The sequence below is a fragment of the Manis pentadactyla genome, chromosome 11, assembly GCF_030020395.1.
Source record: "Manis pentadactyla isolate mManPen7 chromosome 11, mManPen7.hap1, whole genome shotgun sequence".
Lineage (NCBI taxonomy): Eukaryota > Metazoa > Chordata > Mammalia > Pholidota > Manidae > Manis > Manis pentadactyla.
This window is the reverse complement of record NC_080029.1, coordinates 84678396-84705758: the sequence shown is the minus strand read 5'-3', so window position 1 is coordinate 84705758 and position 27363 is coordinate 84678396. Positions and strand designations below refer to the sequence as shown.

Below are 27363 nucleotides of genomic sequence, written 5' to 3'. Positions count from 1 at the left end.
TACAGCATCTACAAGTATATTTATATTGAATGGAAATTAATCATGTAGAATAATTTGACTTTCAATACCTGCAGTTCTGAAACTTGGATCCATAAAAATCAGAGCCTTTATTGTTACTGATGTCCTTGAAGGACTCCCCACCAATCCTCCCCTCCTTGGCAAATTTTTGTAGATTTTTTGAAAAGTTCTCCTCTTCAAAATTAATTTTAGTTTCCTATAAGTAAATCAAAGAGTGTTTTCTGCCAGAGTGAACCATGTAATAAGGTAAAATATTGTTTCAACTGCATGAAACTGAGAATTCAATTTTACAAATAAAGATTAAGAAGACAAAATCCCTTCCCACTTGCAATGTAAGTCTTAAAATAAAAAGGAGATATGTAATGAAAGTTTTAGACTGAGGGCTCCAGTCATTTTGTGTGGCTACTGTGTTTGGCTGATCCTAATAATCCTAAATAGTAATCTGGAAAAAGGCCGATAGAACATTCTTTATCACCCACTCTTACCTATGGTTGGGATAGACTCCATTTAGGAGAAAATGTTATATATGTAAACTTACCAAACAGGTCAGTTTGTGGGGTGAGGGGTTAGATGTATTACATTATAAAATAGGGGGGTTGGGCTCTTTTCTATAAGATTCATTGTTAAGGCTATTTAAATAACAAATGCTTGTAGTGACATTAGCATAGCATCAATTTTGCAAAAATTCAATTTAATTCAATTTTCCAAAGGTGACAGTCCATAAGACCAAAGTCCAGGATGGTGATGGTTATACAGTGAGCATTTTATAATAAGAGGCCACTTTTCAAAAGTTGATGTATTTGGTTGGTGTTATTAGTGGTTAAACTACACTGTACCTGATTATCTCAGCCAAGGCCAAAAGATAGATATAAGGCACAGGGTTAAAATAAGGCATGTGACCCTTCTAAAATTTGGCTTTTCTCCCCACCCACAAAAATACTACATTATGATTGAAAACAGAATATAGGCAATGAACCATTTTTATACCAAACTGTTAATTTAACATGAATACATTTTAAAAAACCAAAAAACTGGGAAACAGTTGCTGACTGCATAGAGGAAATTTCACTGCTGATTCTTACAGTTTTTTGTTAAGAAAGCAATGATTTTGCCAAGTTTCATAGTTTAGGCATCAGAACTCTGCTGCTGTTCCAAAAAATAAAAATAAATAATAACTAGTTAAATTAGTGTTGGGAGAAATGGATTAGATTGTAATGTATGCAAGCAATTAATCAACACTGACTTGATTCACTGTGATGTCTAAAATGGCATTTAAAAAAATGAAAGTAGCTAAATTTGGCCCTGATAAAATATATAGCAGCAATGGGTAAGGAATTTTGCAGTTTTGCCCAAAGAGTCCAATCAAACAACCCATATATTAGGTGGCTGTTAACATGCTGGCAGCTGAATTTTTTACATCAGTTTCCAAGGTTGCACAGTAATTACATATACTGTGAGTCATTTTTGCAGCATATTTTATAAAACTTTTACAGGTTTGCTGGGAAGGGATTATTCAAAGTCACCTTTTATAGATCCTGCCATGAATATTAGACAGCTCTTTGAAAATGTTAGTGTTTACCACTTAAACTGCTTCTGGTTTAAGCACAGTTGGCATTTGAGGGCTTGTGATAGTATATGAGTGGAGCTTCCTTTCCTATGTAGACCTTCTGTTCTCCAGTGTTGCTAGTTTATGTTCCCACTGAGCTGCTGCCAGAACAAAATAAATCCAGTTGCCTTTTGCTGCTCAAGGCCAACCTAGCAACTATGGAAAAAAATTAGTTGTTCTGAGCATTTGTCCTAGGATGTCATTGGAGGGTAGGGATGTGCTGTTTCATGACCAGTACCACCCACAACGGTTTGCTCATTTGAACAGCTGACTAATTTAGATTTAATATTTTGGTGCTTGCTCTTTATTCTTACTCCCAATTATATCCAGTCAGTGCCCAGAGATGTATTTAAAAATGTGATTGAATAAATTACTTAGCATAACTTTCAGAGCCACTGCTTATTATATCAAATGTGCTTTAGTTTTTTTCTATTTGCATTAGTACATTTTTATACCTGAGTGAAAAGTGCTGGTTGTTTCTTCAGATTAATATTTTAAACATATCTTCCTATTTTGGGGATAGTATTATCTTTATTCTAGAATATTAAGGCCAGGTAAGAAATGTGATAAGATGTTATATTTTGGGAAGTTGCATGCTTTTACTGGGAGGCTATAACAGTATTAGAATTCAGGATGAAAGGAGATAAATGTCAGTAAACATGGTGCTTTATGGAAAGCTGAGCACCAAGAGGGATGGGAGCAAACTGATCTTCCCTGCTGGACCATCTTCAGTAAAGCCCAAGTGAGATGTGGGGGTAAGAAGATCATGGTTGTCAAAGTAGAACCAACCTCTGTGCTGCTCACTCAGTAATCCAAAAAGCTCACATAATTTTGTTTTCTACACTTACTTTACTTTCTCACCATTGATGTAAGCATAATTGTAAGCTGCATGCTTGGTTTACAAAGAACTGTCCCCGGCTGTTGTGCCATTTGTTTGTCTGTTTTTTCCTTCTCATCATTCAAAGGAGAATGCCTTTTGAAACAGACTTCAGATCTTACAATTCATAAACAGCAATGGCTATGTCTTTGGAAAAACATTTGAAAACCTTATTCATTTATTCAACACATATCTATTGAGTATGTGCTCTTTAGTGGGGGACTCTTCTAGGCATTTGGGATTCAGTAGTTAACAAGACAAAGATGTTGGAGCTTATCTTCTGGTATAAGAGAAAGTTGATAAATCAATTATTATAAGTGCAATGGAGATAAATAAAGCAGGGCAAGGGAGAGACAAAGACAGGGTAATGGCTATTTTATATACATCGATGAAGAGACGCCTTTGTGAAGAGGATTTGAAAGGAGACCTAGATGAAGTGAGGGTGTGAGCCCTGCAAAGCTCGGGCAGCAGAGTGTTTCAGAAGGAGGAAAGAACTCTTGCACTAAAGGCAAGAGCTCCTGACGCAAGAACAAAATTGGCATACATAGAAGTTGGCAAATATAGCCAGAGCAAAGCAAATAAACAAAAAATAAGAGGGAAATAAGGATGGAGATAAAGAGACTGAATTATGGAGGACCTTCAAGGTCACACTTAGGCAGCTGGATTTTATTCTGAATGACCTAGGGGGATACCACAAAAGGTTTTGGGCAAAGGAAGTACCTTCATAAAAGGTATCTCTGGCTGCTTTGCGGAGAAAATTGGGTTCAGGTTGGAGATAAGGATATGGAAGAGTAGAAGCAGGAAGACCCATTAGAAAACTTTGCAAAAGTTTATGATAGAAATGTAAGTGTCTTGGGCAGTGTTGCTAACAATTGAGGTGGTGAGAAAAGGTCAAGATTCAGGATGTATTTTGAAGCAAGAACTGTTAGGATTTGTTAATGAATTTGGATAGGGAATGTGGGAGGAAAAAGAGTCAAGTATGCTTTCTGACTTTCTGGCCTAAGCAAGTGGATACCTACTAGTGCCACTTATTACAGTGGGGTAGCCTGGGGAGATGCAGATTAGAAGGCAAGGGAAGTGTATTAATCAGCATGTGCTGCCTTAAAAAAATACTGTAGGTGGGGCTTAAACAATAGAAATTTATTTCTCACACTTCTAGAGGCTGGGAAGTCTAAGATCAAAACACCAGGTAATTCCGTTTCTGGGGAGAATCCTCTTCCTGGCAAGTAAATGGCCACCTTCTGTCTATGTCCTCACATGGCAAAGGGAGAGAGAACAAGCTCTCTCATGTCTCCTTTTATAAGGGCATTGATCCCATCAGACCAGAGTCCCACACTCATGACTTCATCTAACCAGAATAATATCCAAAGAACCCATTTCCAAACACCTATACACTGGGGTTTAGGGCTTTGATGTATTAATTTGGTGGAAGAGGAGAACATAAACATTCTAACAGGGAGATATAGTTGGGTGCATTTTTCTACTTTCCTTGTCTGTAGGTGAAGGCATAGCTATGAACCATTCAAGTGAAGATGAGCAGACAGACATAAGAGTATGTAGCTCAGGGAGAGTTCCAGGGTGGAGATATAAATTCAGAAGGTATCAGCCTTTAGATTTTAAACAGCGAAAGAGATGAAACCACCTAGGGAGTTGAAGACAAATAGAAAATTTTAAGGATTGGGACTCCTTTTATAAGTGAAAGAATTGTAAAATTCAGTAAAGCAAACTAAGGAGAGGTCTCCAAGGTAACAAGAATGCTAGCAGAGCATGGTGTCTCAGAAACCACAGAAAGAAGAATGTGTTTAAAGAAAAAGAAACAGTTTAACTGTGTCAAGTTCTGTTGATTAGACAAGTAAGATGAAAACTAAGACTGGACCATTGGATTTATCTAGAGGGAGAATGCTGGGAATCTTGACAAGAATGGTTTCTGTGGAGCAATGGAGAAAACACCCTGAATGAGTGGGTTGGAGAGAAAAGAAAGAGGTGGATATGGAAAGTATAGACAAGAAGCATTTTGAAGGTTTTACTGCAAGGAAAAAACAAGAAATGGGACAATAGAGGGAATGTGGGTATCTAGAAAGAATTATTAATGGGAGATGTTACAGTCTGAATTTATGCTGACTGGGAGTTATTCAGTAGAAAAGTAGAAACTTAAGATATAAGAGTAAGTAAGGCAGGATATATGTAAAGGTGAAGTCCTGGAATGGTCAGAGGGAATGTGCAAGTGGAGGCGTCAGCCTTCCGTAGGAATGTGGTCCCCAGTGTAAAGGAAGAGAAGGCAGGGCACGTGGAGGCAGGCTTGGTAGTGGGAAGATGAAGTAATTCCCTTCTGAAGTCTCAATTTTGAAATGAAATAAGAGGTAAGATCATTAGCTTAGAGTGAAGAGGAAAGAGAAGTATTAGAAGTTGGAAGAAAAAGGAATGAGGGTGGGTTTGAAAGAGTTAGCTCAGAAAATAGAAGAATAAGTTGACTAGGTAAATGTAGTAGGATGATTGAAAGCCTAGGGATAAGCCTAACATGAGACCAGTGAGCACTTAAAATGAAGTCAGCTTGTGTTTTTTCCTACCCATTTTTACTGTTTGCTGCAAGTTGAGAGTACATGGATAGTTAGGTTTTAAGAGGATTCAGGTCTTGCTGGGTGAGTAAGACAGAAGTAGAGAGAAAGGATTTTTTTTTTAATCATTTCCCATCATCTTTCACTAAAACCTATTTCCCTAACTGAAACCCTTTGTGTATGCTGGTATGTGGGCGTTCAATTTTTTTCTTAGTCTTGCCATAACTAAAAACTCAAAAGCTTGAAAAATAGCTTTCCCAACATAAGTACTATAATTTCTTCTCTCATTTATTAATTCAAGTTGAGGACTCTATTTTTTAAATTCTTTTTACTGGTTTTTCTTACATAATATATAACAGCATAAGTTGTAGAGAAATAATTATGGATATTATTAACATTGGTACTTCGGAGTTTCAAAACAACTTGTTATAGAATGTTCAGAAAAATAAGCTATTCATACAAAGAAGTTTATTTTAAATGATCTAGATTATATGTAGTGAATGCATATAGCTCCACAATTTCATGAAAACCAAAACTGAATTTAGTTTTATTGAGAGGAGTTTTGAAGGTAGCAATTCATACACTGATGAAGCAAATTAAACAAAAGGAATACCTATATTGCCCAATCAAGATATAAAAAGCAGAGATCTTAGTCCATGTGAAATGCAGATTTTGTTCTCACCTTTTTTTCCCCCCTCATTTCGGCCTTTCCATCTTCTAGAGAGAGGGACCAGGATGAAACTGGGAGCATACAAATAAAGAACTGGGCACTATAAAAATATAAGACAGGAAGGTATCCCAATTGTAGCCTAGGTAATATAAGATAGCCTCTCCCCCTCCTGCCTGGTTGGAATTTGGTGATATTTAAGAATTACCTAGGGATCCTAAGACTTAAAGTGAGTTTTTTTTTTAAAACAAAAGCAAACAGATTATAAATCTGTAAGACTTCATAGGTTTTTTTTTGCTGGATAGATTTGGAGTGCTGCTTAGCAGGTGCCTTTGACTTTTGATCGCTACAGCTCCAGGCCTAACATCAGAAATCTGGCTTGCTCTAAGATGTCAGCTTCAAAAGGAGAGTGAGCTTGAGTAGAAAATTTTTCAGTTCCTTTCTTCATTGTCTAACGTTATAACTCATAAGAGCAGAAAGAGCTATTAAGATTCAGGGTGGATACTTTATTTCACCATTAAAATGTAGGCATTCAACAGATGCATCCATCCTGTAGATCTCTCAATACTAACTTGATTATGCATGCATAGGATTGTAAGAACAAGAATGAATCTCAATGCTAGTAGGCACAGTGGACAGGGTTGAAAGAAGAGCCAGGAAATGAGGGAAAGGGCGCTAGCACATAATCTCTAAGACCTTCTGTTTTAACAGTGTCATGTAACCTTATCTACTTATTCACTCTCAGTGGTTCTTAATCTCTGAGGGTTAGGGTGGTGATGGATTCCTTTGAGAATCTAATATAAGCCATATACATACACACACACACACACACACACACACACACACACATCAAAATTTTATACATATATGTAAAATTTCAAAACAATGTCAAAAGTTCATGAACCCAAGATAAGGAATCCCTGCATTATATAATCTTAAAAATGTAAGTGGCCAGTAAGTTATTTATGTTGTGAAGTTCTGAATTTGATGTGTGGGTGTAGTGATGTCTTGGGTACATGTCTTTTTGGGAATCATTTTGATTCTCTTCACTACTATATGATGAAACAGAAAAATTAGAATAAGCACAAGTGAAAAGTTTATAGAATATTATCAGAAACATTCCCGGATATTTTTAAGACCTAACAATCTATATTCATCCTTCTTGCCTCAATCCCATCTCATGCTGTAGAAACTACTTTTCTGAAACAGATTGTGTAATGATTCCGGGTAATCAAGATCCAATCTATAAACCCGAAATTACAGTCATGTCTGTCAAATACTTCAGAAGATAATGTGTTGAAATCTCCAAAATAGTTCAAAGATGCCTTTTCACCAGTAAAATATACCTCTTCAGGTTCTGTAAACTGGATGTTATTTCTAAGCTGTGATGCTCAGAAAGTTCTAACTCTGTAATTGACATTCTCCCCTATAAACGTTTTGGTTAACACCTACTTTCCACACACACAGAACACTCACAAACCTGCATTTCTCTATTCATGGCCTCTTGGAATTGGCCTATGTGTCAGATTTCAAATGGCAACAGGATTGTTGGGGCAAAGGGGAAAGGATCATATCAAGACAGATAATCCATGTCTCAACCTCAAAACAAAGGTAAAAATGGAGCTTTTCTCAAACAGGTTGGATGAAGGTTCATTTCCTGGTTTTTATATCTACCTTTAGATCCCACTCAAATAAGTGTGCCCTATCCATTCCAATATTGCCTGCCCCCAAGCCACACACACACAGTTTGAAAGTTCAGTTGTGGTATTTTAACCTTAAACTACAAAAGAAGGTATTATTACAACTCTTTTCTCACATATTATACTACTTAAGAGGATTTAAATGATAGAATTTCAGATGTTTAAAAAAGAAAATACTTAGTTTATGCTTTCAAATGTTTCTTTTCTTCTAAAAATAGCTTCCCAAAGCTATTTCAATTTGGCCATTCATATGTTCTGTTTCCTTTCTGTACAAAATATGACAAAAATAAGTATAAAACTTCAACCCCACAAATCAATTTTTGTGTTTTTTAATTATAAAAAGACATTTTGATATAAACCATATATTTAATACTTAATATGAGAAAAAATGTGTGGCTTCCTTAAATGTGGACTGGATTTCTATAGAAGAAAATCCAGAATTATTAAGCATTCAGGATCCCTTAATTTCTCAAATGTAAATATCATCAGAGGTGAAAGAAGATAAAGTTGTTTGAAGTGTTATCTGTTGAGGGAACCTTGGTCAGACTCCAGGTTTGCTCCATATCACTTACAAAGATAACTGATTCTGTAATATAACTTTCAAGGTAAATTTTATTTAAGATATTTCAAACTATGTCCAAAAGTCATAAACATTTAAAAATTGGTGTAGGTCTGATTTATTTTCAGTGAAAGAGATGTGATTCAAAGTATTAATAGTAAAAAAAGGCACTATTTAAAACAGTGCTTTCTCAAGGAAGAACACATGATTCAAACAAGATTGAACTTCATCAGTGGTTACCTTTTTCATGAATGTGACCAGTCTTCCTCAAGCTGAGTGTCATTTTTTCATGTACATTCAAACATGGTAAATGTCATCTTGGCATGTGTTTCACAGGAGGGTAGCCACGCCCTTGGCTAACACAATGCAAAGCCTGGAGATGCGTGGTCTTCCTTTGCCCTTTACCCTGGGCACTCAAGGACCCAGACAGTACTATATGGTAGCAAGAGTAGTGGACCAAAAGTTGAAAGATCTGGTCCCATCGCACTTTCTGACCATTGGGAAAGTGGAAGAAACATTTAATCACTCAGAGTTTCAATATCCTTCTCTTTAAGATAGTGGGTAATTACACCTGCTTGCCTCTTAAGAGTTGTTACGAGAACCAAATGAGATAATGTATGTTAGCGTGTTTCAAAAACCGTGTTATGTACACACAAGGGAAAAGAAAATCTGGATTCAAATTTTATAGTTCTCTGGCTCTTGTTTGAATTATGATGAGTTACATAAATTCCAGTCCGTTTTTATGGTTAGCTCTAATATTTTATAATGATGCATAAAGGGATGGGAATTTGCACTATAATCATGCAAGAGAAGATCTGGTACTTTTTCTTTTCCATCTTAACTAACCTCTGCCGAAGGTCATAGTCAGGCTAGAGCTAAAAGTCCATTTTCCTTTTTGATCTTGTCATGCCTTCAAATGTAAAGGGAAGAAGTAGTCAGTTGTAGAATATTCAGTTTTCTGAAATACTGAGGAGAAAAGAACACTTTCCTCATGTGGCTCCCTTATTCACATTTTTATAAAATGAACAGTTTTTTTTCCTGCTGTCTTCTTTGACTCTGTGTCTCAGTCAAACTTGTGAGTGTCTGATTATAATCATCAATGGTCTGTGGTATTTCTGCATGCTGTCTTACAACAGTGTAGGGCCAATGTCTCCAGGGCCTCATAGGTTTGATAATGTTAAGACTACTGTAAGTAATAGAAACTTACTACTACAATAATCCCAATTTCATAACAGTTCAGGCAATTTGTCTTAGTGGTATTCCTTTCAGTCATAGTCAAAATGTAAAAAGCACAGCATTTTTAAAAAGGTATTTCTCATTACACCTTGGTTTAATATCTGTTACGGAGAGAAAATTTTTCTATTTTATATGCAACAAATACTGTTTGAGCATCTACTATGTGCTTGACAATATGTTGAGAATGATGAAATAAGAGCAATGGTAGCTGTATATTAACCATTGGTTAAGACCCTACTTTGTGTCAGATACAGGGCTACAAACTTCGTATGAATAATCTCATTTAATCCTTACAACATCCTGAAAGGTAAGTATTCTTATCCCCACTTAGCAGTTGAAGAAATGAGACATAAAAAAGTTAAGCGACTTGTGAAAGCTCACCATTTAACAAATATTTGTTGATTATACAAGTCAGAAATCAGCTATGCCTGCCTTCCTCTGGAGAGCTAGATAAGATTGTCTTGAACCACTCAGTTACGCAGCTGTGAATTTGGATTTCACATAATATTCACGTCATGAAATATTCTTCTTCTTTTGGGTTTTTTCAACCATTTGAGATATTAAAATGTTATTATAAAATCCATCAAAATTCACATTTAAATATAAAAACCATTCTTAGCTCCATACAAAAACTGGCCATGAGGGCTGAAGTTGCCAACTCCTACATCATACCTTTTACAGTTGTGAAAGAAACATAGTAACGTAACCATTGTTACATTTTTTTCTATCCTGCTCATCCCACTAAGTACAACTAAGCCCATCATTTCTTACTCCTCCCTCTCATCTCAAAAATGCAATATAATAACTTTTCTGAGGAAATCGATTCTGGGTTAAGAAGGGTGTACTCTTCCTTGGACCAATGTGTCCCCAAGTGTATGCCGTAGAACTCAAACACCCCTAGATTTTAATGTGTTACCAAAAAAAAAAAAAAGTGGAAAGGGAGATTTTATGGTATTTTGCATTTAAGTCACTCACCAGAGAGTAAAGCTAACCATGACTTCTTTTAACAGAGACAGGTTTTTCAGAACTTTTCAAATGCTAAGGTCACCTAAGACTCTCCAAGAGGATGATCTAGTTTGTAGGGACTGTCTTACTAGCCACAGAACTGTTCTTTCTTGAAGCATTTCAAAGAACTAATATTCTCAAATCTAGATGCCTACCACCCAAAACAGACCAGCAGCACTGACTTTATCTGGGAACTTGTTAAAAATAGTCTCCTAGGCCACACGCCAGACCTACTGAATCAGAATCTTCATTTTAATATGACCCCCAGGTGTTTCGAATATCCATAAAGTCTTAAACACACTGCTATAGGCCATAGTTTTGCAAAAAATACTTTGATTTAAGCTGAAACAGTAACATAGATCAAAAAGTTAAAAAATAATAATAATAACATGAATTACTAGAGATTTTGGTTACTATGAAATAAAATCCACTTCCGTGGATTAAAGTTGAGTAACTCAAACAAGTTACCTATGTTTTTTACTTCCTTGCTCATTACATCCTGCTGTTTGCCTTTATTTCTCTTTTGTTTTTGTGGGTTTAGGGGCGGAAAGCAGAAGACAGACAAAGTAGTCGAAAAATATCCTCATGAAAGTTACAGTATTGACTTCATGTTCTGGATGTCTTCAAAGTCGTCCAAAAGAAATCATCATTTTGGAGCCATAAATATAAACTGGAAAAAATCCTGTTTTTGGTTCTAATTCTTAAATAGGAACACTAATCTTCATAATCATCATCTTTTAAAATATTCTCTCAGGAGCATCTGAATTTTTGTTGTTATTTGTATTATTTTGGGGGAATACAATGATGTGCCAAGTAAAAGCCCTACCACACATCCTTCACCAGAAGCTTGTGTATTTCGGTAGGAATCACAGATAAATTTGACCTCTGTTTACTGTAGGAAGATTTCTGAGGGCCTTGTACAAAATTTACAACACAAACTCTGCCTTGCAGACATATATTTGTTTGAAAGTCCCATGATCCATGAGCAAATAGTGTTCTTATATTTGTAAGTGCTTATTATGAATAACAGCTGTGAAGCTGTTCCGTACTTCACCATTGGCAGATACTGTTTGGAAACCAAATGAGATTCTTAAATGGGTTCATATAAATTTTCACTGTATCCCACTAGTACAAATAGCTAAGGAACTTCTCTATTGCTCAAGCCCCCCTCTCATTGTTACTGTTATTCAGTTGGCACCATATGACAAGAAATATGCTCTTGATTTTATTCTCCAGTTACAACTCTGGATCTGTCATTTCCTCTTTCTTTGACACCTCAGAAAGAGTAATCTGACTTTTAAAGGTGGACATGAGGCACAATTGAAAATAACGTTCACATTGTCTCAAATCTCTCCAATTTTCAATTTGCTGATCCCTTTTGTAAAACAGTTCAGCATATAAAATTAAAAAGTCATAAGACTCCCGGTGGACCGGATCCTCATTCTCCTTAGAGGAAGCCAGTGAGAGTATTCCACATTAAAGGGATGTGTGGGCCATGGAGCAGAACAAGCATCTGGGCCACATATGTAGTTAACATGAACGGATATACATAATAAAAATATTTCTGCACTCACCGTGCAGTAGTGGCACTGAAAAGCCTCTCACTCCAGCAATATTTTACACAACTCCAGTGTAATGGTAGCCTGTTAACAGTTGACCCTATTCATAGTCTATTGCAGAATACTAAAGTGACACTTGTTTTTGTGTACATTCCCTGATGTTCAAGCATTTCCATTCTTATAAACTCATCTGCTCAAATATGTCAGCCTAAGTTTCTTTAAAACTGAAACCTTTGGATGATAGTTAACTATTCCAAAGTAGTCAATAACTAGCTATCACATTCATGCATCTTAAGTATAAAGCAACAAACCTGCATTAGACCTCAAGTTCTCAAAGGGTTAACATGTGACCCGTATTGATTGAATTAGGATTTATAAATATTTTCTCCCTATTACTGCTCCCCTTCTATCTTTCAGGACTTACCGCAGAATCTGCTGTTTCCATTGAATCTTTTTTTTTTTATATTCCCAGTCTGATAACTCTTCTTTTTTTGAATCTCTAAAGTATGTTGTGTCTCTCACAGGACACATATGATGCTTCTGGTTTGTCCTGTGTTTATACTCACATATAGGTAGTAATAATAATAATACCTACTTCATATGCTCGCTATGAAGATTAAATAAGTAAGTACATGTAAAGCTCTTTGAACAGTGTCTCACACATAGTACATACTCTGAAAGTGTTATCTCCTAACATCATTATTTATATTTAGAAGGCCTTTTACACCTCAAATTTATAAAGGACTTTGCCTGTGTTTTCTTCGAGAACTTTTTTTTTACATTTAATATTTGACCCATTTGTTGTTTTATTCTGATAAACGGGGTAGAGTGTGTAAGTTTTTATTTCTCCACGTGGCTACTACGTAATCTCACTTTCATTTATTAAGTCTTCCGTGTTTCCGTCCCTGGCATGAGATGCCACTTTGACCAGATGCTAAGTCCCTGTAGGAACTTCCAGACTCTTTCCTCTGCCGGAGGGATGCAACTCCTAAAGCTGTACCATTTGTTTCAGTGTCTGGTAGGTAGAGTCTCCCCCTCATGAATCTTCCTCTGGTGACCCGTACTTATTTGTTTTCCCAAATGAATTTAGAATTAACTTTTATAATCTGGGAGACAAGGAAAGAGCGACAAAACTTGGGGACATTTTTTACAGGGTGATGATGTTGTTAAATATACAAACTGACTCCTATGTGTTGTTGAGCTTTCCAAAGCACGTGGTTTGTCTGTACATTTGTTCCAAGTATACCTTCCTGTACATAAGGACTATTTCCTCATATGGGTCTCTCACATTTTTTTTGTAGAGATCATTCCTAAATGTTTTATCATTTTTGTTACTATTTCATAAGTATTTTCTACAATTATACCTTGTAAATGGCTATTTGTGCACACGAAGGGTATTTTTTCAATATTTAACATCTACTGTCTTCCTAAAGTATCTTATTGTTTATAGTGGTTTTTCTCAGCCAAGTTCTTTGGGTTTTCCAGGTATATTATCATATCATCTGCAATTATTATAACTCTGTGTTCTTCATAATTTTTATACCTTCTTTTATACAATCTTATATCTTTCTCTTATACAACTCAATTGTATAATTTCTTATATAATATTATATCTCTTACATAATTGTGTTGCCATAATTATAATATACCAGGTCACTGTTGAATAGTATTATTGATGGGCATATTAATCTTGGTTCAGACTTGAGGAAATATCTCCAACATTTCCCCATTAAGTTAGATATTGGCTTTGGGCTGAGGTGTATTTATTTTGTTGTGTTAATGAACTGTCTATTAATTCCTTTGGTATTGAGTGTTTTTAAAAGAATAGGTGTTTAATTTTGTCAACTGTCTGGAGGTGATCATGATTTTTTTCCTTGGATTTATAATATGATAAATAATATTAACCTATCTCCTCATATGAACTGTTCCTACATTTCTGGTGTAAATCTTCTATAAACATATGTGATTCTCTAATTAATAGTTGGATTCTATTCGCTAATATTTTGTTACTTTTATGCTGGTATTTATAAGTGAGTTTTTCTTTAGATTTTTTTTGAACGATCTTTGCTTAGATCCATTATTTTATAAAGGGTTAGCAAAGAAGTGATATTATAATTCTATCATTTATTTATCAATCATTGATTCTATTCATTATTAGATGGTGTTGTTCTATAAGGAAAATCTTTCCTTCATCAACTATTTCATTATAGTGAGGTCTTACTTGTACTCAAAAGTCAGGTTAAGTGCTCCATTTGCCATTTTTGAGAATAATTCATTGTTTTCCCAGTATTTGACAAAGGTAACCAATGAGGTTTTGTGGCTTTCCTTCAGTATTTCCATTAACTCATGAATTTTTAATGTGTTTGACCTGTTGGAATCATTGCTATTGTTATTCTTATTGATACTCAAATTATCCCATTTTTGGCCAGTGGAGGTCTCTTCAGTTTGCCCTCAGAGTCTTGATGGTGTCCCTGCTTTCTTGGGTGTCAGGTTTTCCAGATGCAACTTGCACACCTTCCCTCTTAGGCCAGAAGAGCCAGACCTTCAAACTCACTCCCACATGGTCACTGGATCTAGTCCTACAAAAAAGGCACGGCCTTGGGCAAGGCAACTCCGCTCAGGCTGACCCTGCAGAATGGGCAAGTGGAGGCTCAGGACTGACTGCACTCACCAGAGCTGGATCTTTGGTCCTTCCTGGGAGGAGACCTGGGTAAAACATCTCTCTATTCACTGCACATGTACATTTTGAGACATATGAGGGAGGCCACCAGGAAGAGTACACAGGGTTTCGCTAACATTTATTATGTGTTACAGCAATACTGAAAGGGTAAACAGAAGACCCTATAAAGGGAATGGTAAAAAAGACCAAATGGGTAGAAAGAAAACCAGGAAAACATGGTGTTACTGCAATCTATTTTTCCCCACCACTACTGTGTTTGCTTGGCACCTAGAACAATGCCTGGCCCTAGAAAGAACTGAATAACTGTTCATTAAATAAATGAATGGTCAACTGTGTCATCAAAATGCATAAAAATTGGCCCAGCTAAATCATGGAAAAGTATTTATTTGCTTTGTCAAAGCAAAGATAATATGAATCATGATGATAGTAGGGCCAAAGGTACCATGGGTTGAGGAGGGCAGGGCGTTCGGACAAGGAAAAGAGCCCACGCGGGGGTCTGCTGTGGAAGCAGCTTGACCAGATTCCAGAGACTTGATGGTGGTTAGAAAGGGCTTGGGGAGGACAAGGAAATTTTCTTAGTTTAGGTTTTTTGTTTTGTTTGCTTTCTTGTTTGTTTTGCTCTGTTTAGAGGAAGAGGGCCTAAGGATGTTGACAGGATAAAAGGAAACACCCAGGAGTTGGGGGAGGGGGTGTTACACACTGAAGACAGAGGGTAAGATTTCTGAGGCAAGATTCCTGAGGAGACAAATGCAGTTAAGGTCCTCAGCAGAGATTCACCCGAGCAGAAGGAATGCCAAGGTTTCCCCTGAGAGAGGAGAAAAAGAAGGAAGGTTCTCCAGGAAAGTGTGACAGTGATCGATTCAGAGCTAGGCATCAGGGCTGATTGAATAGTCTTTTTTTATACACTAATAGTAATGCCGTGCCTTTTTTCTAAGATTTGCAAGGAGTTTGTGTTTGTACTATTTTACTACATAGTTACATATTGAGACAGATTAGACCGAAAACAAGCCTTTCTCTAAGTGTCATAGTAGATCAGAGAGAGGGCTGACCAGGAATCAAAAGACCCAGGTTCTAGACTCAGCAGGACCATACATGCCTCTCGGTCCACAGGAATAATTCACCTACACATTTATAATATATTTAAGAAATATAATCAGAACACATGTTAATTAGATATGAAGTGGTAAGGATAAGGGAAGAATCAAAAATGACTCTCAGGTTTCTAGTTCTAATGATGGATGGTAGAAATAAATACCAGAGAGAAAATAATAATACTGGATTATTAGGATCCATTGAGATAATGTACATACTCAACCTATATGTAAATTAAACACATTCTACAAAAAAACATTGTTAAGAAACTGGTACATAATGTTTACTGAAAATACGGGATATGCAGAATAAACTGTAATTAGCTAAAATGGAGAGCCAAACTCCAGTTCAGTTTTACAGCATGTGAGGTAAGTGGAAGGAAAATAAAATAACCTTAGCTGCTAACTTAAAAGAAATGGCAATAATAGATATAGAGGATTTTTTACAATTTAAATTCTCCTATATTCTTATTTATCTGGAGGTGTCATTGGTCTTGCTATTTAACTTACCCATTATTTCTTCTGAAACAATTGCATTACAATAAGAGCAAATAAATATAACCCTGGAGTACTGTAGATCACTGAAGTGTTGGTTGCTTTAAACAAAAAGAAGTATCAAATCAAGTCAGCTTCTAGATTTCTGTTCCCATGGGCACTGGTTCATCATTCAGAGCTGTCACAGGGTCTTGTCACTCCCAAGCTTCTGTGACATGCAGGACTAATTGTTTGCAGCCCAAGGCATTGCATGTCCCACTTTTAAAGGCATCAAGACAAGCATTTTCTGAATTATCCGATCACTCTGAATCTCCTATATTAATGGCACAATAATGGTGTTTAATTTCCTTTGTTTTATTTTAGTAATTCTCACTCACCTGCTGGGGCTTAATCAAGTACTCACTCTACCCACAGATGATTCAGATTATTTCAGACCATCTGTCTTGGTGACTTTCACAGGCATTGTTAAGCTATTCGCATTTTGGATAACTTTCTTTAGAGAGCATAAAAAGGATCTTGATCTTTGGTCCAAACCTCTCAAAAATCAAAATACATGAAGTCTTTCCAGATTTTCCCTGCCTTTAGTGACCTAGCCACCTTCAAGTCCTAGAGAACTTGTCTGAATGACTCTTATCCAGCGACTGCTTGGTAGTATTTGCAGTTTTATATTGTTTGCCCTGTCTTTCTAACCAGAATAAAAACCTCTAAGGGTGCAAACTGTCTCATACCTTTTTGCATATGTGCATAGCATAATACTCTGTATATTTTTTTCAAATATGATCAAATATTTATTGATAATATAATAAGGAAGGATAGCACAGGGCTCAAGAGAAGAGCCTCCAGGAAATAAGCTGCCTGCTCTGAAATGCCCTCTGCTCCTTAGGCACTCCATGACTTTGGACAAATTCTCTAACCTCCCTGCTCCTCAGTTTCCTCATCTGTTAAATAGGAATAATATTGTACCTATTCACAGGATTATTAGAGGGAGAAATGGATTAATATATGTTAAGCATTTAGATCAAATGCTTGTCATCAAGTACCATATGAGTACTTGATGGTGATAATGATCTGTATTTAGCACTTTAAAGCTTATTAATAATGTGATACTGCTATATGTAATATACATTAACCAGGGCTTTCTCCAGAAAAAAAAATCAGTAACTTTACCACCACTTTTATTTTTCCAGAGTTAGCTACAACTGCCCTCAAGATATCTGTGAAAAGACTAATATAAACGCTAGCTCAGCAGGGCAGTCTGATTAGCTGCTCAATGATGTGTTGGATGATAAGAAATGGTGGGCATTCACCAAATGCATACCATTTTAAACAAAGGAACCTAACTAATTTAGAGTCTCAGTATACCACTAATGTGTAGATCAAAGCAATGCCAAGACATTAAGATGACAGACATTAATTATAAAATCTTTCATGTTCACCTGAGTGGCCCCGTTAGTGGTACTTCTGGAATATGGCAGATCAACATGACTATTCTAGGAAAGAGAGGAAAAGGGGGAGGGAAAAGAAAGGAAAGAAGATAAAGGCAGAAATGGTAAAAAAGAACCACACAAGATAATGCTGACATAATGCAGAGGTAAGAACAAAATAGTCAGTTTTCTTCTCTCACTCCACATAACATCCAATAGAAAAGTAATATTTAGAGATATGAACATGAGAGTATTCAAGAAGGAAATAAAGAGAAGTTAGAAGTGAAAAAAGGAAAATATTGAAATAGACATGAGGCACCCATAACATTTAAGCAAATAGTCTTGACAGTCTTAGGCTTTGATACCACATCTTTTGAAACATTCTGTAGCCAAATATATTTTTAAGAGCCAGAAGTGTAAGATTATTACAGTGGGAACTTTTAAAATTCTTCATGAACTTCCTTTGTTTTGTCACACACACAAAATTATAAGCCCATTACATTCATTGAACCTTTATATACATTTTGCTGTTGGTCTTCAATGGAATACTATACAAAGACTATTACAAAGGGAATTTAAATGGCTCATGATGTATTTGTTTTCTAATCATTGTTTTTAAAAATAAAGCTATTTAGGAGAAGGGTTTTTTGCTTCAAAAAAGTAGATCAGTAGATAAATGATAGACAGATGTATGGATACATAGATAGAAATATCTCCAGCCATCCTTTTCACATGCATGTAGTGCCAGAGGGTTTCAGCTCCAGGCAAGCCCACTCTGAATTTGGTGAGACCAAATAACAACAACAGAATGTTCGGGGTAAGGGTCTTATACCAAGCTTTATTCTTGCTGTGGCAATTCAAGTGCTAGAATCACGTCTGCATCCTGCCAGTCCACAATCTGCCTCCTCCTCCTCTGCCTCCACAAAGAGCACTGGGCAGAGGTCTTTATATAGCAACACAGACAATAATGGCTCATTGCCAACACTTGTGTAAACATACTTCTACACAGTAGGCCAATTACATCATTGCAAGTGTGCAGTGGGCAAGTAGATTAGGGTCAGGTGAGCATCCTGGCCATGGGAACTTCCATTTTCTCTACAGTGCATAAATAAAATTGTTTGCTAGCTAAGATCACTACTTAGAACTTGAAACTATTTTAATCTCTGTGTTTCAGTGAAGTCAGTAATTGGTCAAGTTTTCAGGACTATATTACAGCAAAGAAAGAAATGACAGAAAATTTTTGATAAACTGAAGGTTTCTGACACATGCAGACAGGAAGAGAGAACATGTGTTTCTGAGCACAAGTGTTCTGAACTTTCTAGAGGAGGCTGCCAGCTTAAAGAACACAGTAAGAACTGGCTCCCGAGAACACTCATGTTTTATCATCTCACCAAATCCCAAGTAGTATGTCTGTCTCTGACTCTAGCTCTTCTAATGGAGAGTAATTGTTAATCGTTGGTCTTCCTGAATCCAAGCCAGTGTGTTTTACATACAGAGAAAGTTTAGTCAAAGGCCACTAGAAAAGCAAAAAATAAAACTCATTGCTAGTGCCAAACAAATATAACATAGCACCTTCATGCTTTGAAATTCAAAATGAGTCACCTAGTGTGGAAAAAATGAAGGTTCCTGTGGCCAGAATTCTCACCTGGCCCTGGTTGGCTAGCTCACTACACACATGTGGGCAATACATCATTACTGTCTCTATATAAAGAGCCCTGCCCAGTGCTCTGGGCCACACTGTGGCAGGGCTGTAAGGCTGCAGGAGAGCAGAGCTGAGGACAGAGATGGAGATGGTGATGGCTGTGGGGGTAGAGAGGCCCAGAGACAGAGACCAGCTTGCTGCATGCAGAGTTGTTCTGAGTGGATGACATTCTAGTGACTGACCTGCCACCATGGAAATAAAGTTGGGTATTACTTCACTAAAAATAATATACCTTCATTACAGAAAAAGCTTTCTTCAGTGCTTGTGTTTTTTTATGTTAGCCATTTTAGTCAGGTTCTAACTAGGCCGAGAGCTCAGTTCCTAAAGTTCTAGGTTTATTAGTATGATCCATCTAGCCCAAATTAACAATTGTGAAAAATTCCGATTTATTGGCACTGGTTTGCAATAAATTGAGTTGGATTTTTGGGAGAAAGGAGACAGAGAAGAAAAGTCTAATTCCCAGAGCAGATGGAAAAGATACCTAAAAAAAGATGGTTTTCTGATAAATACCATGCATTTACTGGAAGTGATAGAAAAAAAGGCTTTTGAGGAATGGCCCCTAAAATAGGAGAATAATTAATATTTAAAAATTAAAATGAAAGAAATCGAAGGCAATTTCTAACCTGAAAAATCATTAGTAAGTTAGCAGCTTGATAAAATAATCATTTAATAAAATAGATTCCAGTTTTTCTGTGCAGTGTATATACTTTTCTGAATAGAATCTTGTAGACTGTATACAGTATTTCCAAATACATGAAGTCTCTTAGAGTTATCAGTGTTTGGGGGCTTTTCTTTTTTATGTTGTTTTTGTTGTCTGGTTTTTTGGTCCAGTTTATATCAAATTTAAGTTAAATTAGTTCAGTGGTTCTCAAAACAAGCCTTCTTCTGAGAAGAATTAGGGTAAGACTTAATCACCTTCTCCTTGTATTACTGTGATAAGGTCCATATTTAGACCAGGCATTTTCAAGTCTAAGTTTATCTAAAATTGAATGTAGATAGGCTTAGGAGGCCATGAATCAATTCTGAATGTCTTCACTTTGAATTTTCATTTATACCCTTCATTTTTCCATGAAATATCATAGTAAGAAAAAAGCCCAAGGCTTATACCAAGAAAGGGAGGAGAGTTAGGTTAGAAGATCCAATTTGGAGGTGGGGGTGAGAAGGTCGGTGAGGTTCCCGCAGGCAGTAAAGGAGATGGCAAAGGGTCTAAGCAGTGGGACAGAAGAGTTTACCCAGTGTCCACTCCCCTTTGCTCTCAGAGATCAGAATTTTGTCTAGGAGGGATTTTTAGAATACAAGTTATGGACTACATTAAACTGTTATTCTGCTAATCCTCAAAAGGTTCACATTTTCTTTGAGAAACCAAGAAAAACTGAATGATTATACAGTTGCTATGAAACACTGACTAGAAGTCTGTTCTGAGCCCTCTGAAGCATTTGCTTCATGTATTTAGCCCAGCCTTGCTTTCCTGTGTCCTAGTCCTCTTCGTATTTATGCCATGAGTCCAGGTCCCACATTGATGAGAGATTACCAGCCCTGAGGGTCTCATAATACAGACATGTGCCCATACATGCCCAACACCTGGATGCAAGACCCTTCGGTCCTGGACTGCCCTGAGGAGGGATGGCCAGCACTACACTGTATCATCTGACCTGGTTTCCCTCCTCGTTTCAGATTTTGGGCATCTCTATCTGGGGCCCAGTCTCTTTGAATTCACACTAGCACTTCAGCAAAACTGTCGTAGCTTTATAACACTTTTAAAATGCAGAGTTTCCAAGGAATTGATTTTCTTAGAGTAGTACATATATTGAAATAGCTGTATAGCTTTGCCCAGTAATAAATAACTCTTTGGGAAAAAAAGAAATGCTTAAGATGGATATTCTGCAAAACTCCAAAATTATTGTGAAATCACATTTTTATCTACCATTTTTAGAGCCCATTTGATTTATCCCAGCTTGGCATATTAGAATAGACATGGGGATACAAACAGCCTGATAGTTAAATTTTGTCTGCAAATGAATCACCTCTGGCTTCCTTTTCTGCCAGGAAAATTTTTCCTGTTGTCAGTCAACTGATCCTAATATCTCCTTGGAACAGAGCAAACATTTTAAAGTGCAAAGTAAAAGTCCTCCCCCAACCCTGGAGAGAAAACTTTTTTTTTTCCCTTGAGCTGTTGATGTCTTTAAAAGAAATGACTTTAGTTGGTTTGGTCAGATAATAGAGGACACAGCTCCATATAAAGGAAAATGTTTGAATATCAGTACCATTGACTTCAAGGAAGGTTTATTTGGATAACATTGTTTAAGAAGATAATCTGAGTCATCAATTGCATAGGGAGTTAATCACTGTTAAGCAATAGCAGAAGAGTAGTTCTATTGTAGTTTTGAATTCGGTATCTTTGCTTTGAAAAGGGCCCATGTTAGCATGCATTTTCAAATATTTTATAAACTTAGAAAAGAACTCAGCCTTCCTGGCCTTTGGCTGCATTGCTCTAAGTAAATGATGATTCCATTGAGAGTTTTGATCAAAATTAGTTACTCTAAGCCCAAATAAGAAAATGAAGACACAGCTTTATCTTAAACACTAGTAAAGGGTCTTTTTGTGAGGAAGACTAAGCAAGTCTTCTTAAGACAGCCTTATGGTAAATAATCCAGAGTCTTTAAGCTTATTTGAACTGTTATCCAGGCACATATTAACTGCAGGCTAAACATAAATGGATGGAACATAGTCACCAGGGAGATTACTTACAAACCAGAACACAGTAGCACTGGTCACTGAAAATAGATTTAACCTCCCCCCCTCCACCCACCCCTGCAGCCCCTGCGATACAATCCACAACTAGATCAGAATATCTATAAATATCCATAAAACTCTTCACTGATCCTGTGCTTTAGAAAAATGAGATATGTGTTAGGGATGATGTGTGGGCTGGATAAGAAAGTGGTGAGGGGCTGAGTAGAGGTGGAGAAAGAAATCCAGGGAACAGGAATATTGGTTAGAAAGAATAAATCCTTTTGACCTCTTTAAGTTTTCATTACCAATCTCAGCTAAAAGGAATAAAATATTTTGGATCAATTTAAATAAAGCAAGTGAAAGTACCCAAAATGAGAATATAGAATTACTTTATTTCAGAAGTAATCAATGTAGTATCTTATCTGAAAGGTGTTTGGACAATAATAGCTATATTAGAGTTTTCCTGAGAAATAGAACCAATAGTTGATATAGCTATATGTATGTAGATATAGAGATAGATCTGTCTATGTGTGTGTGTGTATGTATGTGTGTATATGTTTTATATATATATATATAAAACAATTGTGTAAATCAATTCTTTATAATCTCCAAGATTATAAAAGGGCAGGCGAGCAGGCTAGAAATTCAGATAGGAGTTGATGTTGCAGTCTTCAGTCCTAATCTCCAGTGCAGGCCAGGAGGTGAGAAATTCAGGCAGCATTTCTCTGTTACAGCCTTGAGACAGAACTGCTTTTCCCTCAGGAAACCTCAGTCTTTGCTCCTAAGGCCTTCAACTGCTTTGATGAGGTCCACCCACATCATAGAGGGTAATCTGCTTTATTCAAAGCCTACTTATTGTCAGTGTTAATCATATCTAAAAACTGTCATCATAACATTGAGACTGGTGTTTGACCAAATAACTAGCCATAGCCTAGCCAAGTTTACACATCACAGTAGCTTTAGAAACTATGCTTAGTACATTTTAGTTTCTTACAGTGTTTAGGAAGATGGTATATTAAGTATTAAGTAGAATATTAAATAGTATATGTGTTTCTGAGATTTTGGACTTTGGTGTACATCTGTGTGTCTACGTGTTAACGCTTGTGCCATATGCTCAATATTATTGGTGTGTGTTTGTAACTTACACATTCAAAATAAGTATATGCTGCCATGGCATTTCTCCTGCAGTTTTCCAAAGCAGTGTAATGTGTATATTTCAAACATTATAGTTGAACATACCTCCAGTGATAACATTTAATAGAACTCCACTACAGATTTGGAATCATATGGCTAATATCTTTGAGGGGGAAGGGCTTAAACACAGATAAATAGTCCTTTAGAAAGTATGACTTCAGAAAGCTAGACATTGATCTTTTGTCCTTTGTTTTAACACTAGCAAGACAAAAAAAAGAGAAATTCATTCAAGCCACTTGCATTGATTTTCAAAAGTGACTCTTTATAAACTTTAATGCTTTGTTTTTGCTTCATTTTATTTTTTGTTTTTTCTTATATTTATGTTTGTAGAGTGAGCCATTTGGTTGGTTGAGTGGTTGGTTGGTTGATTTGGGGATTCAAATACTTTATCAAGACTAGAAAGAGAAATTACGGATATAAACAGGAATTCAGAGAATAATTTTAATCAGAGATTTTAGTTGGTTTTATTAGAAGTACCATATCTCAATAAGTATAAACAATTTCACTAGCTTCTATAACATAATGCATTTTTCTCTCTCCAATATTTGCCTTTTTGTTAAAATTGGAAGATAAATAGCATATAAAGTAAACCCATCAAGAGCAATCATAATATATATATTTAAGTAAGCCAGAGTATCTAATTTGCAATTTATGAAATGGAGATAAATGGTTTAACAAAAATGGTACCAAAAGATCAGAATAATGGGTTTAAATCATTTGAATGATTTATATAACTAATCATATTAGCAATTTAAATATCCATTTAACTTTAGTAGCATATATTCAAATCTCTTTTGTAGGTATTCAGACTTATATCCATCTCTATTGGAATCAAAGTCCATAAGAAAAAACATTGCCTTTCTTTACTAAGTTCGTAAATACTTATTTTACTTGAAAATACATACAAAGAAATTTCTAGCTTTATCCTTAAGGATTATTTTATTCTCTTCATACTTTGACCATCTTTCTTTTCTTCTTTTTTGGACATTTGTTTTCTATAGCTGCTATGAAAAATTACTACAAACTTAGTGGCTGAAAGTAACACAAATTCATTATCTTATAGTTCTGTAGATAAGAAACCTGAAATGGTCTCACTAGGCTAAAATGAAGGTGTCAACGAGCCTGCACTCCTTCAGGAGGCTCCAGGAGGTCATCTGTTCCCTTGCCTGTTCCAGCTCTCGAGGCCCGTCCACATTGGGCTCAGGGTTTCGCTTTGCCCATCCCCGTCCAGTGACCTCAGGCAGACACCTTCTCACACTGCGTCCATCTGGGTCTCACTCCTTTGTCTCCCTCTTGCATTTCTAGGGACACGTGTGGTTAGACTGATCCCCCCTGGAGAATCAGGATTATCTCTCCATCTCAAGGTCAATTAATTAGCAACCTTAATTCCATCTACAGCCATAATTCCTGTTTACCAAGTAACCTACCAGAATCACAAATTCCAGGCTTCAGGACATGGACATCTTTGTGAGGACCATTATTCTGCCCTGTAAATTAATAATTCTTGAAACCAAGTGAGGGGCACATAAGGGTTCATTCTACTAATCAATTTTTACAGGTTTTAACTTTAACAAAAAAGAGGTAAATAAATTTAGCATCTTATATCACCCAAGGAATTATGTCTAGAAGAGAATTCCAAATTCAGTTACAACCTCATTAGTATTCAGCCTCTTAAGAAATTTCCATATTTATTTCCAGGGAGCTATTTGAAAAAAGATAAAATAATGCAACAATTTTTAGACTTAAAAGTATAAAAACATAGTCATACATTTTGCCTCCAGCAAACAGCCCTTCCTCAGATTTTATGCCAAAAAAAAAAGGTTTAAAATAATTTTTTAAAATACTCATTACAGATTTTTAGAACTTTTAGGTTTGGAGGGTTCTTTCATGTCATCTGGTCTAAGTGCTTTCTGACACACGACTTTCCTGCCAAAGTGACCTCCAGGGGTAGGGGGTGGGTAGCAGGTCATACCCTCCAAAGTAGTGCATTTCTTCTTTGGACAACTATGACTATTAAGATTTTGTTGTACTATATGGTCTATGGAAAATAAGTATAAAACTACTTCTACATAACAATCTATAAATATTTGAAAATAGCTTAAATGTCACCCTGAGGCTAAATACCTTTATTTCCTCTAGACATCAGTGGCAACCTGAAACTGGTAAAGAATGAAGATTGTCCCTATGGAACATTCTAGTGGATATAAATTTGTCAATTTAAGTAAAAATTCCCCAACAACTCATTTATCTGATAGACTGAATCATGATACATTGGGAAAATCTAGAGATGATTTTACCCATGACTCTAGCCCAAAAGCCAGCCCCACAGATTTTCTGGAATTCTTACCTTTCATAGAAAAGAGATTTCAACAGAGTGGTAAGTAACCATTTTTGTCCTGGGTTAGTCCTAGACACAGCTGCCCTGTACACCTGTGAGCTGTAAGCACAGATGATTGGACTAGGGAGGCAAGAGGTACACCAAGTGGCAAAATTGACCTGAAGGATTTTCAACCTTCAGTGAAGACCTTTCATCCTATAAGGACTAGTTGAATTCTCTGCTCTGTAACTTGAGAGAGAAGCTGATCCCTTTCCACCCATTAGCAGATTAAAAACCAATTTTACCTGAAAAACAAAATTTCACGGCAAATGCATGTTCCACTTTTCTAATACCTAGTTTGACAAGATTTCCTGAGAAGCTTAGAATAACAAAACTGAACAAGGGGCCATGGCCTTGTAAAATTTAAAGCTTTAAAAGCCGAACATTTTGATTATCTCAGAAAACCTTGGTTCTAGTAAGACTTATCAGAGGACCAGAGCCATGCCATCAGATTTCATTAAGCAGTAAGGACAGATTCCAGACATGGTTACCATAGGTGTAAAGTGGGTGGGGGGAAAGTGTGGAGGCCCAGTTGACAGTTAGAGGGCTCGTTTCTCACCACCTTACAGCAATTAACTGCCTCAACTCTTGTCAGTCAGGCTTTATCCCTTATAGCTGATTGAAAATGTAAACCAATAAAGGCCTCAGATTAAGACATTTTGCCCTCAAACCTATTCAAGTGACTTTTCTGAACTGAAATATTTTTTTCTTCCATGGCTTGTTTTATACTTTGACTCTGGGAATATAGGTTCTGGTGAGTGTCTATCATTTATTCCATTTTCAGAAAGGGTAACCTCCTAAATCATTGACTTTACTAGAACACTTGACTGTTCACCTGAATTATACAAAACCCACATGTCTGACCAATTATTATCCTCAGTTACTTTGGACAATTTTCTCATGAGGAGTGAGTGGCCTTTAGATCTAGCATTGCACTGCAAACTGCCACCACACTGGCATGCTTTTACCACTTCCTGGAGATACCCACCAGGGGTACTTTCAGGTTATGTGTAGCCTTTAACTGTTGCCTCTGGAATCAGGTACCAACCAAGAAACACAACCTCAACACAGACCAGCCTCCTCACCCTATCTCTACACTGTTTACACAAAAACAGTCAGATTATTGACACTAGAGTTAGCATTGGTGGGGATGATCTTTTAAACAACAGTTAGTTTTTCATAATTTGTATTCAGTTCCTCTTCTTTTGAATTTGCTTCTAAACAATCTTAGAAACATGTCTGGATATACTCAAAACTCCCTCACATTCAAAACTATTTGGCTGATGCAATTTAAGTCTTGAAAACTCAGAATAGCCTGAACAGACAATTCCCCCTGCTAACTAATCATTGTCAAAAGGAAGGGCTACATGTCAACCATTCTGAAACCAAAATTAGTGTTAATTTGTTAATTACAAATTACAAATAACAAATACAAATTATATAACATATATACAAATTATATACAAATTATATAATTTATATATATATATATATATATTGTATATATAAATATATATATATATATATATATATAATATATATAAATTGTATATAAAAATATATACAAATTATATAACAAATACAAATTATATTTGTTACAAATAACAAATAACAAATAACAAATTACAAATAACAAATAACAAAATTTGTTAGACGTCTGCATCTTTTACTTGGTTTAAAAACAACAAGCCAATGAGCAGGTTAATTTATTTACTTGGACTGGTATAAATGTCACAAATAAGTCATCTTGGCAAAGATTCAGGCAATAGAATCATTAAAAATAGACATTCCATGACTGTTTTATTAAGATTGTGTTTTGATGAAGAGGGCATCTGGTTAAACCTCCTTTAAAAATTATGTGAAAATCATATCAACTATGCTATAT

The 27363-nt window shown here is 36.1% G+C and overlaps 1 long non-coding RNA gene across 1 annotated transcript in view; it reads left to right on the top strand.

Annotated features, from left to right (window-relative positions):
* Positions 1 to 12679: 12679 nt before the first annotated feature.
* LOC118913523 (uncharacterized) overlaps positions 12680 to 27363 on the top strand; it is a 49282-nt gene continuing 34598 nt past the window's right edge. Inside the window, exon 1 of the long non-coding RNA XR_005025235.2 lies at positions 12680 to 12800. This is a non-coding gene — a long non-coding RNA (uncharacterized LOC118913523). The remainder of the gene's footprint in view (positions 12801 to 27363) is intronic.